At 33.8% G+C, this 20,067-nt stretch overlaps 1 protein-coding gene and 1 non-coding gene across 4 annotated transcripts in view; both read left to right on the top strand.

Moving 5' to 3' along the window:
• The window catches only part of LOC102613633 (probable disease resistance protein At4g27220), a 214,808-nt gene that overhangs the window by 152,888 nt on the left and 41,853 nt on the right, over window positions 1-20,067 (top strand). The gene's annotated exons all lie outside the window — the stretch shown is intronic.
• Window positions 10,920-11,026, top strand: LOC127902874 (small nucleolar RNA R71). The gene has a single exon (XR_008055510.1). It is a non-coding gene; the product is annotated as a small nucleolar RNA R71 (small nucleolar RNA).

Below are 20,067 nucleotides of genomic sequence, written 5' to 3'. Positions count from 1 at the left end.
TTGACTAGTGCACAAAATTGCAAAAACAATAAAACCACCAACCATGACTTGTTATACATTATCTGGAACTCTCAAGTTACTGCTCCTTACTGGATTACATTGGAGATAGACAGTGTATATAACAAACTATTCTTCTTTGTCTAAGTTTAGGATTTTGGTGCCAGCACTAAGCGTTATTCAGATCATATATCCCTAGACCCTTCATGAACAGAGAAAGGATATTGACAGGGCCATTATGAACAAATAAGCAGATCATATAAGGAGGATACAAGATAATATGAGAATCAATCACCAAGACTATCACAGCATGAACATGGCATTATTAGACATAAGACAACAATAATATGAAGGCGTACCTTTGATGCGATGTCAAGATCACGTAACTTTGAAGCAGATAAAGATAACTGCAATATATATTCAAAAACATAAGAACGAATACAGATACATGAAAAAACAGAAAAGGAGTAATCCATGCATATGCTGCACGAAATGAAAATTGTCAGTACGATGTGGGTCAACTGACAGGCAATATATATCTGTCATAAACAGAACATGTAGAAAACCATCATTTCGGATTCTGACAGAATCACTTCTAATATTAAATCTTATAAGCAGCAAGCAATAATATATGTAATTAAGTTTTATATAACAACAGGATGTGACACGTCAATTACAAGCATTGAACCACATTTAATTTGTTATCATATGACTTGTTGCCTTTTCTCCAGGAAAGTTTGCAAGGAGATCCTCAGGTAAGGTCCACATCAATACAGGAATATTACAATCACTTGGTGGTCCATGTTATGGAAAGACATTCTTATCCTCATAACAACATAATCCTTTATCCACAATCTTTTATAAAGTTAATGGTTTGTCTTATGCAAACCAGCATTCACAAAATCATGTTCCAATCAGGGGAGCATTATCATGGGGAATCTTCACGAGGGGTATAAGTCAAATTTGATCACGAGGGGTATGAGTCAAATTTGATAAATGAGGCATAACAGAATAGTCAACTTTGAGGATACACAGGAAAACCACTGTGCATTCAACAGGATCAAACATCAACTTTCTCAATGTTCACAAGGCCATTGTGCATTCAACACCATTCTTTTTTTATTTACCTTAACCAATCTTAATCTAAAATTCACTCCACAGAATGTTGTCATTGGGTATAAGCAGTTAAACTTACTGTTCTCCATATGCAAAACAAAAGCAGTTGCTTGCTGTGAAACCGTCGAACCAACACCAGCAAAAGATCAGCCACCAGAACAAATTCAAAAAAAAAAAGAAAAAAAAATGCTTCTCAAAGAAGCACCCGATAGGCATTCTTTTGAGGAGATGCTTAACTCCTTTGTCCTTTGAAGGAGCACCAAGTAAAATATTCACCCTCCAAAATTTCAAATACTCCTCTTACATTATTTAAAAAAAGGCATGTTTGGGATTGCGGTTGATTCTTGAATAGGAATCTACTCTCTAGTTATGTTCGAATTATCAAATAACTTTGATCAAATATAGACAATTTAAGTTGTTCGATGTTACACTGACAAGTCATCAAATAAGTAATAATAACAAACATAATTTGGGAATAGATTTTCAAACGAGTGATCATTTGAGAATCCATCACAATTACAGACATGAACGAAATCAGATTTAAAAAATTAAAATTAAAATTATAAATTAAGGGTATTCACAGTCAACTTCTAAGATACTGAAGGTTCAATCGTTTAAGGGTATTGATAGTTTCTCCCCGTCGAAATTTATGTAAAATATCTACTCCCCTCATGTTTTCATAATAGATAATAATCTTTTGGTATAAAAAATTTAAAGGAGAGTAAAGGTAAATGGGTCATTTACTTAATATTTTATTTTGAAAATATAAAATATATATTTACCATAAGAAAATATGTTTAAAGATAAAAAAAAATAAGAAAACTATATTCATACTAATTTTTTATCAACACCGAAAAATTATATTTCTTATTTCTAATATTTAAATTTTTTATTTCAATTTCTGTTTATATAATTTATTCAATTTATAATAAAGATGAATAATTAAATAAATTTTAAAATATCTTAAAATAAGAATAATACTATAAACTTATGATGAATGAAAGTTATTGATTATTATGAAAACAATAAGAAGAGAAATGATATGTATTAATTTCTACATGAAGGAAACTGCCAACCTCCCTTTAATATGTTGTGACAATCATTAGAATTTCAATAAAATGATAAACTCCTCTACATAATCCATAGTCATTGATCACGTACGTGTACATTTAAGTTGGGAAAAAGAAGAAGAAGAAGATAATTATAGTATAATAAAATCAGAATGCGTTTGTCATAATTAATTTCACTAAATGGTTATAATACGTTTTATGTACTTGAGATTTTCTCAAAATGAGAAAAGAAAAAGGCTCATTAGTCACTCCTATATATGTGTGTGTGTGTGCGCGCGCACACGCACGCACATGTGAAGAAACTTAAATCTTGATAATCTATATTATATGCCCATAAAATCAAAAAATTTATAATACATCAAAACTAATACAATCAACTAATATATATATAATACATATAGTTAAATTTGATATAATCATCAATTGCATGATAATTTTTCAAAACATAAGTATCATTTATTTGTAACCAAAGTTGGTTGGTGTGAGTGGTTCGGCACTCTCACTCCTTAAGAGAGGTCAGGGGTTCAAGCCCTGCTTTTGTATGGAGTCACCACTTTGGCCAGCACTTTACCCCTTACGGGCCGACCCGGTGCGAGCGGGGATTAGTCTGGATTGTGGTACGGGTTTAAAAGTTCCTCTTATAGTTGGGGCCCACTCAAGACCACCTCGTGGTTCGGACAAAAAAAAAAATATTTGTTGGCCAATTTGGTAGTTTGATGTATTATAGAATTTTTGCGTAAAAATCTTTATTGCAATATGGATTGTTGAGGGACGTGTTATTAATGAATTACAAGGACTGCACATGTTATCCAATAATTGAGACACTTGTTAGAGGACACTTTCAAACTTGATGCATGAAAACTGTGCATCCCATTAAACGGCGAAGCCATTTCCAAAATTTCCAAGCGTGGAGAACATGCATGCATGCACGTGGAATTCCATGCATAAAATGATAAAACACTCGTCAAGACTCTCCATAAATTTGTAGTTTATATGATTCGCAAAGAAGTTTCACTATTTAATTTCCAGGTCTTGGGTCGTGCCGCCGCGTACATGAATAAGATTACTTGCCACGATTACCAATTTTTCATCACTTTATTAATTCCTTTTCTTCCTGTACATGAATCTTGTTAAATTCAACTTTCTATTTTACTTCTTTTTTTTTAATTTTAAATTCTTTTCTATATCATACTTTGAATCTTGTTTAAGGAATCTTTGTATTCTTTTGTCCGCATGTGCAACACAAATAATATTTTAGGGTAATTTTTACTTTCCTCCCCTGAGCTTTGTGTCTTTTTCACTTAGATGGCCAAGATCCATTTATTAGTAAAGACCCCCCTACCGTCAATTAATTTTGTGTTTGACTGTTAGTTGAATTCAAAAAGACTGAAATACCCCCAGTTGGATTTTCAAGAACTTTCACACGCTATACATTTCGTGCGAAAACTCTAACAACCATAATATTACCATTATACCCCTTAAAATTGGGTTATTTACAATTACATTCAACAAATAAAAGGATAATTCTAATAAAATGATAATATTACATTATGCAATTAAAAACAATGATCATTAAGTGTTTTAAACTTCAGTTTTTCAGCTCTGTATAACTATCATTAAGACAAAAAAAAAATTGTTTATACCTTCATATATATTTCGGGCCTATTAAAACTCACTTTAAAAAGTACATCATGAATATTACAACGCATAAATCAAATGCACAATCTACCATAATGCTTGCAAAATACCCAAAATGGCGTTGGAAAATTTATTCTTGATTTTATATTTTACAGTACCATAAACATTATCAAAAATGTGTCAATGAACAAAGAATGAAGCACAAACTTGACATTTACAAACAACTCACAGTAATATCAATACGCTCTAAATGGAGCCAAAAAAAAAAAAAAAAAGACTTTGTTCAAAACTAACCTATTATTAGTTTCAACATAGCGATTCAAGTCTTTCGAATATCGACGAAATTCAGAGTTAGACATGATGCAGGTTTGGTGTTTCTTCTTCACTTCACACAAGTAATAGGTACTGATTTGCTAGAAATAAAGAATTTTTTTGCCTTCTAAACAGAGCTTTCGTCTTAGCTTCAAAAAGAGAAACGTGTAGTTTGAGAGAAAAGAGAAAAAGATTTAAGCTTTGATTTTTTTTATAATTTTTTATTTATATGAATGATCACAAGGCACTATTTTTTCACAATGATTTGACAATTCACTGTGCTCATGTCAATCAAAACGTGTAAAAGTTATGCTTGTCAAATTAAATTACTAAATTGCCCATAACTAACCATATGAGATCTACCGTTTGCATTCCGTAGGGGGGTCTTTATTAATAAATGGATCTTGGCCATCTAAGTGCAAAAGGCCCAAAGCTCAAGGGAGGGAAGTAAAAATTACCCTAATATTTTATGTTACACTTGATATTCATTCATATAAATTAATCAAGGATAAGATATATATTGCCAAATTGATTAAAATAATTATTAATTTAAAAGTAATAATTCCTCTATCCATAACACTGATAATAAAGTCTAATTATATATAGGCATGTACACTTTTCCACGAGGATTGAGAATAAAAATTTTATAGTGAGTAATTAGTTGCAACCGTGTTGGTAGATGCACCTACCTAATATTAATTAATGATTGAAAAACAAAAACATTTAGTTCATAGTTAAACCAAGATTGTTACAGAAAAGGGAAAAGACTAAGACAGTGCTCATGAAGTGGATAGAAATAACAGAGAAAGAAATAGCTACATACAATAAATTATCTCTTCTATATAGTCATACTTTATATAGAAATAATTTTTATTTAATTATAAAAAATATTTATTTTCAATTTAAGTCAGTTATAAATAAGTATATACTCTATATTGTAATAAATTATAATTTTTTTAAGTCTTGTTTAAAATAATTTGTCTCAGCATGCATAGTAATATTATCTGTATATTACAAAAAATATAGATTTTTTTTAAAAAATTAAGCCTATCTTTATTATCAATTTCTATATACTAGACATAATCCAATAATTAATTGCTAATATAGTGAATATTTTACCTCTAATTTAATTGCACGAAGGATAACTAAGTGAAAACAATAATTTCTGTAACTATACCTTTATTAAGTTAATTATAACATTCTCATATTAATAAAATTAATTTGTCCCAACATTATGACTATAGAGAAATTTGACTATATTTGAGAGTTTTGAAAATGATGGTCATGACTGTTGTGCTCGATCTATGATTTTACGTTGAAGTTGGTAGAGCTGAACCATAATCAAAACGTTTAAAGCATATTGTTAGTCTTTGTTTCCGAGTAGACAAAAGTGTCAAATACTATATATGTTTATCAATAAGAACATTATTGAATCTTTTTTTTTTCTCTTTTATAAATGACAAAAGAGAGATGAATTCAAATTAATTAGGAATTTTTATCCGTTATTTATTAGAGTTGTGCTAGTATTTTTTTAAAAAAAACTACTAATTACAACAACCTTAAGTAAAACCAACATATATAGCTCATCATGTGAGCATAGAATCCGATTTTCCTTTGAGACGTATATCTCTCTCAAAATACAAAAATATTGAACAAAGTAATAATCAAAATAACATTTCCTTGCAACGTCTCATTATGATTCCAAGTGAAATGGTTCGTTTGACCCAAAAAAAAGCGGGAAAAAATGTAATTCAAGTTGGCTTTCTCTTTCATTTCATTCAGAACTTTAGATTTGGTCTAAATGAAGGGAAAATGCCTACGAATTTTGGGCCAGCTTCTAGTTGTTTTCGTAATTATGTCGTCACAATGATTGATGCGGAGTATATCGAATAGAGAAGCCATTCAAAGCCGTACAAAAGTGGATAACAAATCCACTTTTTCGGTGTGCACGCGGGCAAAGAAATGACAATCACTTTTTTGTCTCCAATAGTGAAGGAGTGTGGCATACACACTCCCTTTTAATAGTAATTAAAAGGGATTTAAACCCTCGACGTGTAAGACCATCGCTAAACTAAGAAGTTGTTCTTAGCGCAATATGAATATTACTTAATTATGTCATAATTTTATTAATAAATAAAGAAATTAATTTACTTTTTTTTGTAAAACAATTTTAAAATTTGTTAAATAGGTAAATATTGTTTTAATCCCCATAGTTTAAGCCAATTATCCAGTTTGGTCAATATTATATTTTAAAAGATTATCTAAATTAAGCATCTCTTTACTTACTTTCTTAATTAGTTGTTGGACATAAATTTTCAAAGCTAAATTCTATATGATAAATTTTAAAAGAGTCAAATTGAAAGGTCAAGCATAGATTGAGAAACCTGCCAAGAACAATCAGTAGAGACCTCCATCTTTTGGATGGCTTTAGGCCAATGTGGGTGCTGCTATTGCTGTAAAAAATCAGAGAGCAGGGCTAGGTGCTGTTATAAGAGATTCTAGTGACAAGATTGTGGTCGCAACTACAAAAAAACTCCTAAATATCGCGATAATGTGGTATTTGCGGAAGCTGAAGTTATTAAGTGGGAATGCAGGTAACAAAGGACGCAGATTTATCGCGCGTCATTTTTAAAACAGATTGCCAAGACCAAGGGGTTTGCAGAACTAACTGACAACAAAAAGGATAGCAAAGGCAGAAATTTTTGGGGTAGTTTTCGAAATATGAGATGGAAAAAAAAATTAATTAATAGGGAGTTACACGGCTGCTATTAACACTTTCATTAAAGTGTGAATGATTAATTAACATGAATTTCAATATAGAAACTTCACCAAAACCGTTTAAGCTTGAATTTTTAATTCTGCATAGCAATGAATCCATGACGGCTCCAGCACTAATCTTATCCACTTATCCTTCCCGTAAATTAGTTCTTACTCGTTTACCAATTTTTCTATCTCTTTATTCAAATTTCCAACGAAGAAATAGTTATATTCTTTATCCATATCTCACTTGCAACACACCTATTCTTTTTATGGTAAACTGAAAAAAAAAAAAAAAGGAATTAGGGGTGGGCTAAGCCCAAACCTATTTTACAGTCCAACCAAATAAATCAACTTGAAAATCATTTGAAGAAATCTTTTAAAAGTTAAAAAAAAATCATATTTTACCTCATCATCAAACAAAGGTAAAATTAATGAAGTTCCCCCCCCCCCCCCCCCCAAAACATCATTGACATCAATAGAGTAAAACTAGTGCAAGATAAATCCACGCTAATTTTATTTTATTTCTAAACATTCTATTAAATTTCTCTATTTCAGAGTCAAGTCAAAGTTATACAAAATGAAAAAGAGGGGGTTAAAATTAGAGCTGGCAAAACGGGTCATCGGGTCGTGTTCATGTCGTGTCAGCTTCGTGTCGTGTCAAATTTAGGTCGACCCAAACCCGACCCATTTAATAATCGTGTCAAAATATTGAGACCCAAACCCGACACGGAAAAATAATCGGGTTATCCAATAACCCATTTAATATCTATATATTGAACAAAAGTTACATCAAATATTTACACACTATAGTACATACGTATGTACATACATACATACATACATACATACATACATGTATATATATATATATATATGTATATATATATATATATATATATATATATATATATGAAATGGTATGTGGCGTTCGGTTCCTCGGTCAATGCTCAAATCAAAGCCGAGCCTATAGGATCCAGATCTGGCTTATAACAGATCAATAATCCGCATGTCCAATAATACAGTTAAGAGATTTTCTTTTTCCCCAAAATCTCAGTAAGACCATAAGTTCTTTTCTCATGGATCCTCTGCTCGGTAGAGCATCGTCCTTTTCTAGCTCTTCTTCCGGGAAGACTAGTGATTCAAAGCATGTTGTGAGTTCAGAAGAATTCATTATTGAGAACTTTGATAAAGCAATCGATTGTTGGGAACTTCCAAAAATTTCTAAAGAAAAGATTTATAAAACAAAAATGCTTGATCTTTTAAAGAATGATTATATTATAAAGACTGAAGAACGTGACATAACTCAGATGTATGTAGTAATATGAAAACTGAAAGATAAAATGTGAGTGATGAAAGAGTATGGTAAAATAAAAATAGACATGAATAATTTGAGATAGATGGGAAAAAAGTAGTGAGAAGAAAAAGAAAAGAAAAATAATAATATATGAAGCATACTAACTTCAAAATCATTTAAGGATGAGTAGAGTGAAAATAGATGAGTAGAGTGAAAATAATAATTCCAGGCATCAATAATGCAAAAATCTCTCCCCCACACTAAGAACTTACATTTTCCCCAATGTAAGATAATCAAAGCTCACATAAAAATTAAAGCGTAAGGATAAAAGATTAAAGGCAAAAACTTCTCTGAATTGTGAGCTTTGATCCTCATAACGTCTATGGGCTTGGCGGAAATGGTGGGATAGTTGCGCACGGGCTGCTGCTGCGGGAGATGCTGAGATGCGTGGGTTGCTGGGAGTGCACGGCTGCTCGGTGAATGCAGCTGTTGCTCTGGTGAAGGCTGGAGCGGCTGGTTGCTGGGAAAGAAAATGATTTTTTTTTTTTTTAGTGATGAATCACTTGAGACACTAAAAATTTCAGAAGTACTTTTCTAATAAGCACGTGGGCACGCCTTAAAACCATTTTGCTTTAAAAATCACAGAAGTACTTATTAGTTAAGACGTGGGCACGCCTTATCAAAAATTTTCTTCTGACCAAAATAAGCAAACACATTATTTTTTTTAAAAAAATCTGAATCAAAATTAAAAGAAGATATAACAAAAACCAAAATAAATAAATCATTTGGGTTGCCTCCCAAAAAGCGCCTTTGTTTTATGTCTTTGGCTAGACACATTTATGCATCAATCTCCATAATTGGGACTCTCGAGAGCCACATCCTCCACAATATTCACCGAAAAACCTTCATAAAAAGGTTTTAAGCGATGACCATTAACCCTAAAAACTTTGTCAGAGGTCGGACTCCGAATCTCAACTGCACCATGAGGAAAAACATTAGTAACAATAAAAGGTCCAACCCAGCAAGAACGTAATTTACCCGGAAAAAGTCTAAGCTTAGAATGAAAAAGAAGAACTTTTTGACCAATAGAGAACTCCTTTCTCAAAATCATTCTATCATGAAATGTCTTCGTCTTTTCCTTGTAAAAAACTTCTTGCGCTATAGGGTTAATAACATCCACAGAAAATACCGAATGTTCCTCACTAGAATATTTCATGGCATCATTCATATTGAATTCTATAACCTCTCCATCAAACTCCATAGTGAGAGTCCCTTTATGTATATCCATTTTAGTCCTAGCAGTCTTAAGAAAAGGTCTTCCTAGCAAAATTGGGATAGAATTAGAGGAGTTATCATCTTCCATATCAAGTACATAAAAATCAGCAGGAAAAACCAACTCATTAACTTGTACTAAGACATCTTCTAATACCCCATCAGGATATGCATTAGACCTATCAGCTAGTTGAATTATCACGCCAGTTTCTTTTAATGGACCAACATTCAAAAATGAATAAATAGAACGAGGCATGACATTAATAGAAGCTCCTAGATCTAACATAGCATTTTCAACTCTAACACTACCAATTTTACAAGGGATAGTAAACATACCTGGATCCTTGCACTTAGGAGGTAGTTTCTTTTGGAGAACTGCTGAAACATTCTCCCCCATGTGAACTTTTTCATCTCCTCTTAATTTTCTCTTAGAGGTGCACAGTTCCTTAAGGACTTTAGCATATCGAGGTATTTGTTTTATAGCATCTAATAAAGGAATATTTACCTCAACTTTGCGAAAAGTCTCAAGGATGTCTTTCTCTTGTTCCTCCTTCTTGGATTTTGCAAACCAGCTTGGAAAAGGAGGAGGTATCACAATAGGTAGGGGTTTTGCTCTGGTGGGTTGCGCATCTTGATATTTAGGCATCAATTCATTCTTTTCAAGCTCATCTTCTACATGTTTTGTCACTTTCTTACTAGGCTCTTGCAACTCTTTCCCACTTCTAATGATGACAGCACTAACGTTTTGCTTTGGATTCACCTCAGATTGTGAAGGCAATCTCCCTAATACTTGAGACTCCAGACGGCTCACTGTAGTCGCCAATTGACTCATTTGGTTCTCCAAGTTTTGAATGCTTGCTGTAGTTGCCTGCTGAAATTGTTGAGTGTTAGTCGCAAGTGATTTAACAATTTCTTCAAGAGATATCCCTGACTTGGAGTTTGACTGTGGAGGTGCTGGTTGTCTTGGTGGATACTGTTGTGGGAATCCTGACGGCCTAACTCCATAGCTGAAATTGGGATGATTCTTCCATCCCGGATTGTATGTTTGTGCATAAGGATCATACCTCCTCTGAGGCATGCCTGGAAATCCTCCAACTGCATTGGCTTGTTCAACGGGTTCTTCTTGAAGTGTAGGACACATATCGGTTGAATGACTCATATTGTAACAAATGCCACAAGTCTTCACCTGTTGCATATTACCTACAACAAACTTTTCCACAAGAGAAGTAAGTTTATCTAAACGTTGTTCAACAGAAGAAATATTTACCTCATTCACCTTCCTTGAAATGGGATCTTGCCTGTTGCTAAATTGTTGTGCATTGACAGCCATATTTGATATCAACTCCCTTGCTTGAGTAGGGGTCTTGTTCACCAACACACCTCCACTAGCAGCATCTATCATACTCCTATCCATCAATGATAGTCCTTCATAAAAATATTGAATAAGAAGTTGATCAGAAATCTGATGCTGAGGACAGCTGGCACACAATTGTTTGAATCGCTCCCAATACTCATACAAAGTCTCCCCAAGAAGTTGTCTGATCCCACAAATATCCTTTCTGATGTTGGCAGCTCTTGAAGCAGGAAAGTACTTCTCGAGGAACTGCTTCTTCAAACCATTCCACGTTGTAATCGATCCAGGAGGCAAGTAGTATAACCAATCTTTAGCTAGCCCATCTACAGAGAACGGAAAAGCACGCAGCTTAATCTGCTCTTCAGTCACGCCTTGTGGCCTCATACTTGAGCACACAACATGAAACTCCTTAAGATGTTTATGAGGATCTTCACCTGTAAAACCATGAAACTTGGGTAATAAATGAATAAGACCAAACTTTAATTCAAAATTTACCTCCAAATCTACATATTGAATGCAGAGTGGTTGTTGATTCAAGTCTGGTTCAGCTAACTCTCTAAGAGTTCTTTCTACAGGTGCAGGTCTATCCATCACTTGTTCTTCTGAATCGCTAGATGATTCAACTAAATCAGGTACTGTATCTATTTCAAAAAGCAAAGGCGACGATGATCGTTACTTAGCTCGCTTCGTCTGCTGTCTCAGCTGGCGAGCTGTCTTCTCAATTTCAGGATCAAACGAAAGTGTACCTGTACGAGAAGAACGAACCATACACCAAGTAAAACGTAAAAATGATTAAATAAATGACACCAATCCCCGGCAACGGCGCCAAAATTTGATGGTTGTCGAAGCCAACAAAAATAAATTCCTACTCTAAATAAATTGTGTATAGTGATTGAGCAGGATCGTGTCCACAGAGATCGGTAATTATTTAAATCCTTTTGAAACGTAAAACGTATAATGGGGGAATTGTTGACAATAATAAAAATCAAATTAAAATAACGAGAATGCAAATTAAAGTTGTAATTCAAATTGAAGAAAGCTCTGGTTGAAGGAATTAACTCAGCTTGATTCGACTACTGATCATTGATTCAAATATAGATTATTATTACTTATGAATAGACCGGTTATAGCTATTGAGACCCTCTAATAGCCAATCTCTCCTTAACTAGTCGATAACCAAGGTACGACCATTGGATATTTCCCCAATCAATAGACAACCCTAGATACGATCATAGAATTTAATCAATTGACAGCCTGAAAAACTAGAGAGACCCAAATCCTAATCAACACATATGATGATTCATTTAAATTAGATTGTTTATTCTCACAACACAACTCTCTGCTATGTTATTTGTCACAAACATTAAATTCTTCGTATGATGAATCCTTTAATTGACAATAGATTAAGTTGATAATTAAATAGTGGCCAATTACCTAATTAACAAACATGATCATGAAAATAATACAGAGAATAAACAAATACCCAAAAAGTAATAAAACAATTAGAGCACAAGAAAGATCTCACAGTAGTAATGAATCAAAGCTTCATTATCCTTCAACCAGAAAAATAAGTTTAGTTCTTCATAGAGAGAAGAGAAAAATTAGATCTAGGGTTTCTTTCTTTTTCTCCAATCCAAATCCCCCTGGTTCACAATAGATTCCTCCCTTAAAATACTCTCTCTCTCTCTTCTCCTCTAGAATTCTATTTAAAATAAAATACTAATATCTGAAATATTAAATTCGTAATTACAAAAATAACCAAAAATACAAAACACGTTAAACTAAAAACTGCAGGTTCATAGTTGACAGCACGCGCCCACGCCTTATCAATAAAGTTCTTCTGAAAATCTCTTTAAGCCCTAATTAATTAAAGAGATGTGTGCATCATATTTGTTTTCGTGCACCTATTGGGATTTTGTTGGAGACAATTTTGTGAGAAATTATATGATTTCATGAAAATATCAATAATTTATATAGAAAATTATGGAAAAATAAAAGTTTATGGGGTCAATTGCTCACTGTAGACAACATGTGGATCTTCCCTGAAGCCTAGGTGAAGTTGTAGTTTACTGGTATTAATGATCGCCATTTTAGTTTAGAGATTTGAGCCCAAGTTCCTCCATTTGCATTATTAATTATTTTTGCTGGTGAGAGCTAATTGATTAAAAGAATGCGACAATAAGAAGATTAAGTATTTGCCACTAGCTTAGCTTACTTACAAATCCACTGGCTTAGCTTATAATTAGATACATAAAATCATCATCATCACAAGATTATCACACGTGTAATATCAAAGCTAATTATTGAAAAGCTTTGAATGGTCTTCCAATTTTGAAAATGCCGGCAGCACTTGCAACTTCCAGGAAACTTCGATTATCTGCCAAGCATATCAACTGTTCGATGAAATGCCCATGTAGCTGTTCCTAACTTGGGACATGAGTTTCATTAAATTAGCATCAACTCACTGATATAATGTATTAATGTAATAATGGGCTTTCTTCCTATTATCTAAAGTCCATTCTTATATTTCAATAATAGATCATAATTATTAAATTCTAGTATCTATGCTACACTCGTAACCTAGATCATTAAGAAATTAGGCTTAAATATGCAATCGTTCACAATTATTCAATAATTGTCATTTAAGAAAGGGGGGAAAAAAAAGAGAAAAAGAAGAAGAAAGGCTTCAGTTTTTCTAAAGCGTGTGAGTCAGAAATATTTTCACCCTAAAAAAAAGTCACACAAGCTCTAATTTTGTATATATTTTATGAACAATACTAGCAAGTAAAAGAATTATTTAATGATTTGAAGCAAGTCAGCTGAGACCAAGTGTTTTTATTATTTAGGCAATTAGATCATGAATGGTAATCTTTCATTTGATCAATTACCTCAAAATACTCTCATTTTATGAAGAGCGTCAAATAATCAAAACTTAATCGTCATTAATTAAAAGCTACTGTAGCAAGCTTGAACGGTCTTCCAAATTGCAGGTTGGAAGATGTGGACGGCATTAGCAACTGTCAGGAATCTTCGTCCAAGTTGCGAGCCGCCCGATCCGAGTCTCATCATTTACTATTTTTTGTAAACCTTTTTTATTTCATTTTCGTTTACTTTTGAGAAAAGGAAAATGTAAAGATTGAATAAGATAAGAATCATTTGTTTGAAATTTGAAAAATGATTGGAAGACTAAAATAAGACACAAAATTGAATTTTAAAAAGTACATATTGAAAATGATATCGTTCTGGTTCTAATTTAGAAAAAAATTCACTTAAAATGACATTATTTTAAGTATATTTTTGTCAATTTTTAATCAAATTTTATTTCAAATATCAATCTTGAAATTTAGGTGAAGAGTCTATAATTAGAAGCACATGGGTGGATGGGGCCTCTTCGTTTTAACTTTCGGCCTTAATTAGTTTTCTGTGATATTTTGTTGACTGAAAAGCCAACGACTCAAGGAGTGGGCCAACTGTTCAAATATGTGATAAGCTTGCGTGGGAGCTGAGGTTGTGGCCACTGGCTAGTGGCACAATCTACTGGTGCTCGGTTCCGTGATGGAATAAACGAATCCCATCATGAAATCTATGGCTGGTGGGATAATCTATTGGTCTACTTATGATCCGATTTTGGGATTCTCACTCTTATCATCACCTCACATTTCGCGCAAGTTTTTTTAATTCTTCGTCCACTCTTTGCGTTCATTTCAATGAAAAAGAAAAAGAAATTAATATAATCGAACACACTACCTCAGTTAATTTTAGGGGTGGGCATATTTTAACCGAACCGATCCAAACCGACTATTTGGATCGGTTTCATTAGTAAAAAAATGGTTTCGGTTTATTGGATTGCAAACCGACATCACTCGGTTTGGATTTCTTCCAAACCGATTCAAACCGATCCAATCCAGAAATATTATATAATTACATTATATTCTAAGTTAAGCAATCTAACTAATTATATTTATCATTTTATGCAGATTTTGACATATCAAAAGCAATTAGGCCATGAGTTTTGACGGACAAGATGCACAATATTTTAATTGTCAAATGTTGTTCAAGTTTCTTTTAATTTTGTGAATTTGTTTTGAATGAACAGGTTAAGAACTTATTTATTATGATGTATTATGTTGTGAACTTGTATGGATGTATCTTTGAATTGTTATGTAGATATCAAAGTAGATATGCATAATATAATAGAGGTATCAATTTAGATTACAGACACAAAAAAATAACAAATAATTTAGGTAAAATAATATAAAAGAAGTGGGCTTTTAGCTAATAAGCTCAAACCGAGGATCCAAACCGATCCAATCGGTTTGGATCGGTTCGGTTTGAAAAAATTTTAGGTTGATATCGGTTTGAAAATATTTCAAACCGATAAGTTTGGATCGTAACCAATTATTTGATTTGTACAGCGGCATTCACTGACTTTATATTTTAAAAAAATTAAGTCAGTAGAACTAAATTAACTAGGGGTGGGCAATTTCGGTTTGGATCGGTTTGAGACATATTAGTTCTGCTGACTTAATTTTTTTAAAATATAAAGTCAGTGAATGCTGCTGTACAAATCAAATAATTGGTTACCATTGGGCCGACGCACATCTCCCAACTATGCAAGTCTTTCTCCATCTCAATCAACATACTCAATCGTCTTTGTTAGGGTGATTATACTACCAGAGCACCAGCCACACATGCTTTCACCTAGTCGAGGTAAGAATCTCCTCGGATTGGTGTATTATGAGCAGACACAATAGTACCAGGGTCCTCTTCGATGTATGGCTAAAAGTCGACCAGAGAACTATTCCTTAAATATCGGACACGATACCATATCTAGGCGACGGTTTCGCCATTTCCCGACCATGCGGGGAAAGGCACGATAACGGATGCACGATTTTCACAAATCCTCTAAACCCACGAAGGCCCGAATATGGAGGACGTGAGGATGTTCTAGGTACATGGGGAGGCTGCCTATAAAAACCCCCCAAAAAAACAACAAAAGGAAAAAAGAAAAAAAGAAAAAAGGGGGGAAAACTCTGCCATTTTGGATCTAGAACTTATTTCCAAAAAGCTTTCTAAAACACTTCCTTCATTTAAGAATTGTTAGTTTTGATAGATTGATAATTCAACTTTTTTTTTTCCCGAAACCCTGAATACTGACTTAAGTATTGGAGGAAGGTTAGTTGAGGTCGTTAAACCCACTTGATTGGAGAGAGAACGAACAATTTCGCGCCTCACCCAGAGCAAACTTAAGCGTTGACGAGACAACCTGGTTAGCCTTCCACGTACGACCATATTTTAGCATCAACATTTTAGCGCCGTCTGTAGGGAGCTGAACAAAAAGCTACCACTAGCAAAGCAACTCATAGGGAGAAGTAGGCGTGTGGACATGGATATAGGAAGGAATAGTGCCCAAGGAGACGAGCATGAGACCAGTGAGACGATCACTCTAAGAGAGATTGCAAATGAGGCACGAGAAAGAGTGATGCATGAGCGAATGGAGTGGATGGAGAAACAGATGGAGACCCTCACCGCCATCTTACATGAGCTGAGGAACGAGCAAAGAAGGGCTTATGATGCAAATGCGACAAGGGATGATGTTGCCACAGAGCCCAGTCATCGGAGGAATAGAAATGAGGAGATCCCTTCAATAAGGGGGACATCTCAATGGGGTGCCTAACAATGTAGTTGGAACTCAGACTTTGAGAGGATGTGAGCACGAAGGGAGAGATCAATAACACAACGGACGAATCTTGGGAAGTTGTAGCAGAGGAGCGAATGCCGAAAAAAGGGAGCTCAGGCAGCACCTGGTCGGGCCTTGGAACTGGAGGGAGAAGTATGGCGATTGGCACAAATAATAGATAAAATACAGGGTAGGAGAAAGCCCCTCAGTTGGAGAATAATGCTGGATGATTAATCTCGGCTTTCAGCGAAATCATGGGCACTATGATACCAAGAGATTTTCATTTTCTCGACCTCAAATACTCAGGAAAAAGTGGCCCACTGGTGCAAGTCGAGCGCTTCAACGACATGACTGGAGTGCAGGGGCTAACACCAGCGTAGAGGTGCAGAGTATTCCCTTTGACATTAGAAGGACGAACACGAGATTGGTACCTTCCCTTTGACACCGGCAGGGACTTGCAACTTCCAGGAACCTTCAATTAACCTAAAAAAAAAAATACATATAGTTTGAAATTATATGATGATTGATAGGAATGTATTTTTGATTTTTTGTAGTAATCTTTTATTTGATCAGTTATTTTTTGGTATTCCGTGAAAAGTGTGCAAAATTATATAATATCTCTTTCTGAAACTTGTGTTCCTTCTGCGAAACATCACTCGTTTTAATTGTACTTTTACTTCACACTGTCGCTACAGCTTTGGCAGCGTAAAAATCTGAGTAACTCCTCCATTTGATCATCTAAACTAAAGATGTGTGAACTTACCATTTCTGTGTAGCCCTTGTATTATTATTGTGCCACAATTTTCTGATGAATGTGAAAGATTCTATTCAAGTTTATTTTTGTGATCACGCACACGCGTCAGGCATTGCAGGCGTAAATGCAAATTTCATACATGCATGCGATGTGGCAATTTATTGTTATTATCAATTGGTCCATTCTTTTCTTTTGAAACTAAATTTCAAATACTTGAGATGTGAAATTCTTTATAGCAGATATTCTTTTTATATGTATGATCGGATCCTGAGTACAAGGCACCTGCTGCATCTGTTTTTAATTCAACCATGTTTTTCGGCTTGATTCATCTCATCAGATTAAGTGGTTTGAAGTCGAACGCTTGGCTCACAAAATGTTGGTCATTGAGAAGGCAAGTGAGCTGGATGTTATCTGGACTCGACCTCCTAAATAATAACACAACTAACTGAGTCTATTCACATAATCACATTTCGTCTCATATTTGACTGGCAATAGCACATCAAAAGTCTTGTGAGAGTCACCTCGTATTGATGTGCTTAATTTACAAAGATCAAAACCAGTATCACGTTGCTTTAGTAATTTGAATTTGTGTTGGACTGAGTCGACAAAAAGTCCTTCACCTCGTGCTGATAATATATTTAAATTACAAAGATCGAAACCAGATCTGTCATTAGATGAATTGGCCTTATAAAATAACCAAATCACTTCTTATTCGTTCTATCATCCGTTCTATCAGCTCTTCGCATTGGTCCTTTTCTTTGTTTCCATTTTCTCGTCTGAAAAAACACTTCGTTTCTGTTTGTTTTTTAATCTCACTTTCCTTTGGCCTCCTTCGCTTTTAGATTGTTATCTGCTCATTCTACAATTAATGCCAACTTTGATGATATCAAGGCAGAAATCGAGAAGCTGATCAAGGGTGAAACTACGGGCGTTCAGCGCAGAGTTTCAGAGGCGAAAAAAGAAGGGGAAGAGATTGAAGAGAAGGTTGAGAAGTGACTGGTTAGTGCGGAACCAGATCATTACTCAAGTCTCTCACTAATCTCCTAAATGGTTGTTTTTGCTTCCACAGGCTACACTGGTTGGTTCTAATCACAAAATTGAGGATCTTGCTGGAAACATATTGTCCAAGAAATTGCACAATTCAAACTTTACTGCAGCTACTCGAACCGAAATAAGTGTTTTGTTTTGGTTTCACTTTGAATTGTGCAATTTTTTGAACAACAGCTTCCAGCAAGATCCTCAATTTGTGATTATAACCGACCACTGTAATCTATAGAAGGAGAAATCAATTAGGACATCAGTGAAAGATTTGAGTAATGATTATTCTCATCAACACATTCATCAATTTTTCATGCAGGCTCAATTTACAAAATTATTTGCGGGTTGCTACCTAAATTATGCTGACCGAAAAGTTGAAGTCTGTAGGCACACAAAGAGCATTGTTATTTGAACAGCTGCAAGATATTAGAAGGACATGTAGAATATGGGTACTGCTTATGCTATAGTGCCATTGTAGCATAAAAAATGACAGCTTTGTTTATGCTACACTGCTATCACTCCTGTCTTCTTGGTGTTTTTCCGCTATTCAAATATCGTTTTCCACACGCAAAACATGTAATAGTTTGCTCCGGGTACAGTTTCTTCCGCTCATAAAGTAGCGTACAATAAGATCAAATCGAACATTCTCCCTCAATTTAGTATTCTAAAATTGATTTATATTTCTAACATACAAATCCAATCTAAAAACACTATTAACGAAAGCTCTTCTTGTCCGTATTAAAAGCCATTAATGTAGGACATTAATTTAGGTTAATTTAGGAATTTTAAGATTTTAAGATTTTATTATTTTAGGACTTTCTATTTTAATTAGAGTTAATTATGGTATTTTATTATTTTAGGACTTTCCATTTTTTTTAGAGTCAATTAGGATATGAGATTTAGTTAACTTAGGGAAGTATATTTTATTTCCGTTATAATTGTGATTTAGTTTCCCATTTTTAAGTTAACTTAGGGAAGTGTCTTTTATTTCCGTTATAATTGTGATTTACAACCCCGGTCAAATAAATTAAAATTGCTTAGGGTAGGACTATTTACATTAAAAAAAAAATTGAGCCTATAATACTTTATACGCTCATCTAGTAAATTTAAAATTTTTATTTTTATTTTGTATGCTCTACTAATTGTTAAAAAATAAATCTCACATACAAAGAGGATTCAGGCCAACCTTCTATGCAGCATCTGAGCTGAAGCCAATTTTCTGTGTAATTTATGAGGCATTATATTATATGAAGCTTGACTTCTTTCTTTCTATCAGGGGTCAGATGGCATTGGGGATCGAGAGGGGTCTTATGTTTCTTTGTTGATTGTTCTACTTTTAGCTCTTTTAATTAATATTATTTTGAATATGTTTTCAGATTGAGTGTCTAATGGCTTGATTAAATTTGAGTTTAGTTTAATGTATTGGATTTATGGGGTATTTCGATGAAACTCGTCATTAAATGAACTTACAATCATTCTAATTGTTCAATTTTTAGGTCATGAAAAATCATTGAGTATTGCGGCAGTAAAATTCATTGAAGTAGCACTCGAAATATAAATATCAATAATTATACTAGATATTCAACGTACATGAAACCTCTACTACAACAGTGAAAGGAATCGAAGTTTCAGGAGACCTTGGTTTAATCAAATCATGAGAAATAAATACTGTAACACCCCAAATCACCAAGAATGTCAAGAGGAATTAGAATGAGACCACATAAAGTCAATCTTATTACTATTCCCAAAAGAAAATCAAAATTGTCTATAATCGAAACATAG

The sequence above is a fragment of the Citrus sinensis genome, chromosome 5, assembly GCF_022201045.2.
Source record: "Citrus sinensis cultivar Valencia sweet orange chromosome 5, DVS_A1.0, whole genome shotgun sequence".
NCBI lineage: Eukaryota > Viridiplantae > Streptophyta > Magnoliopsida > Sapindales > Rutaceae > Citrus > Citrus sinensis.
Note: the sequence above shows the minus strand (reverse complement) of the source record. Positions and strands in the feature narration are given on the sequence as shown.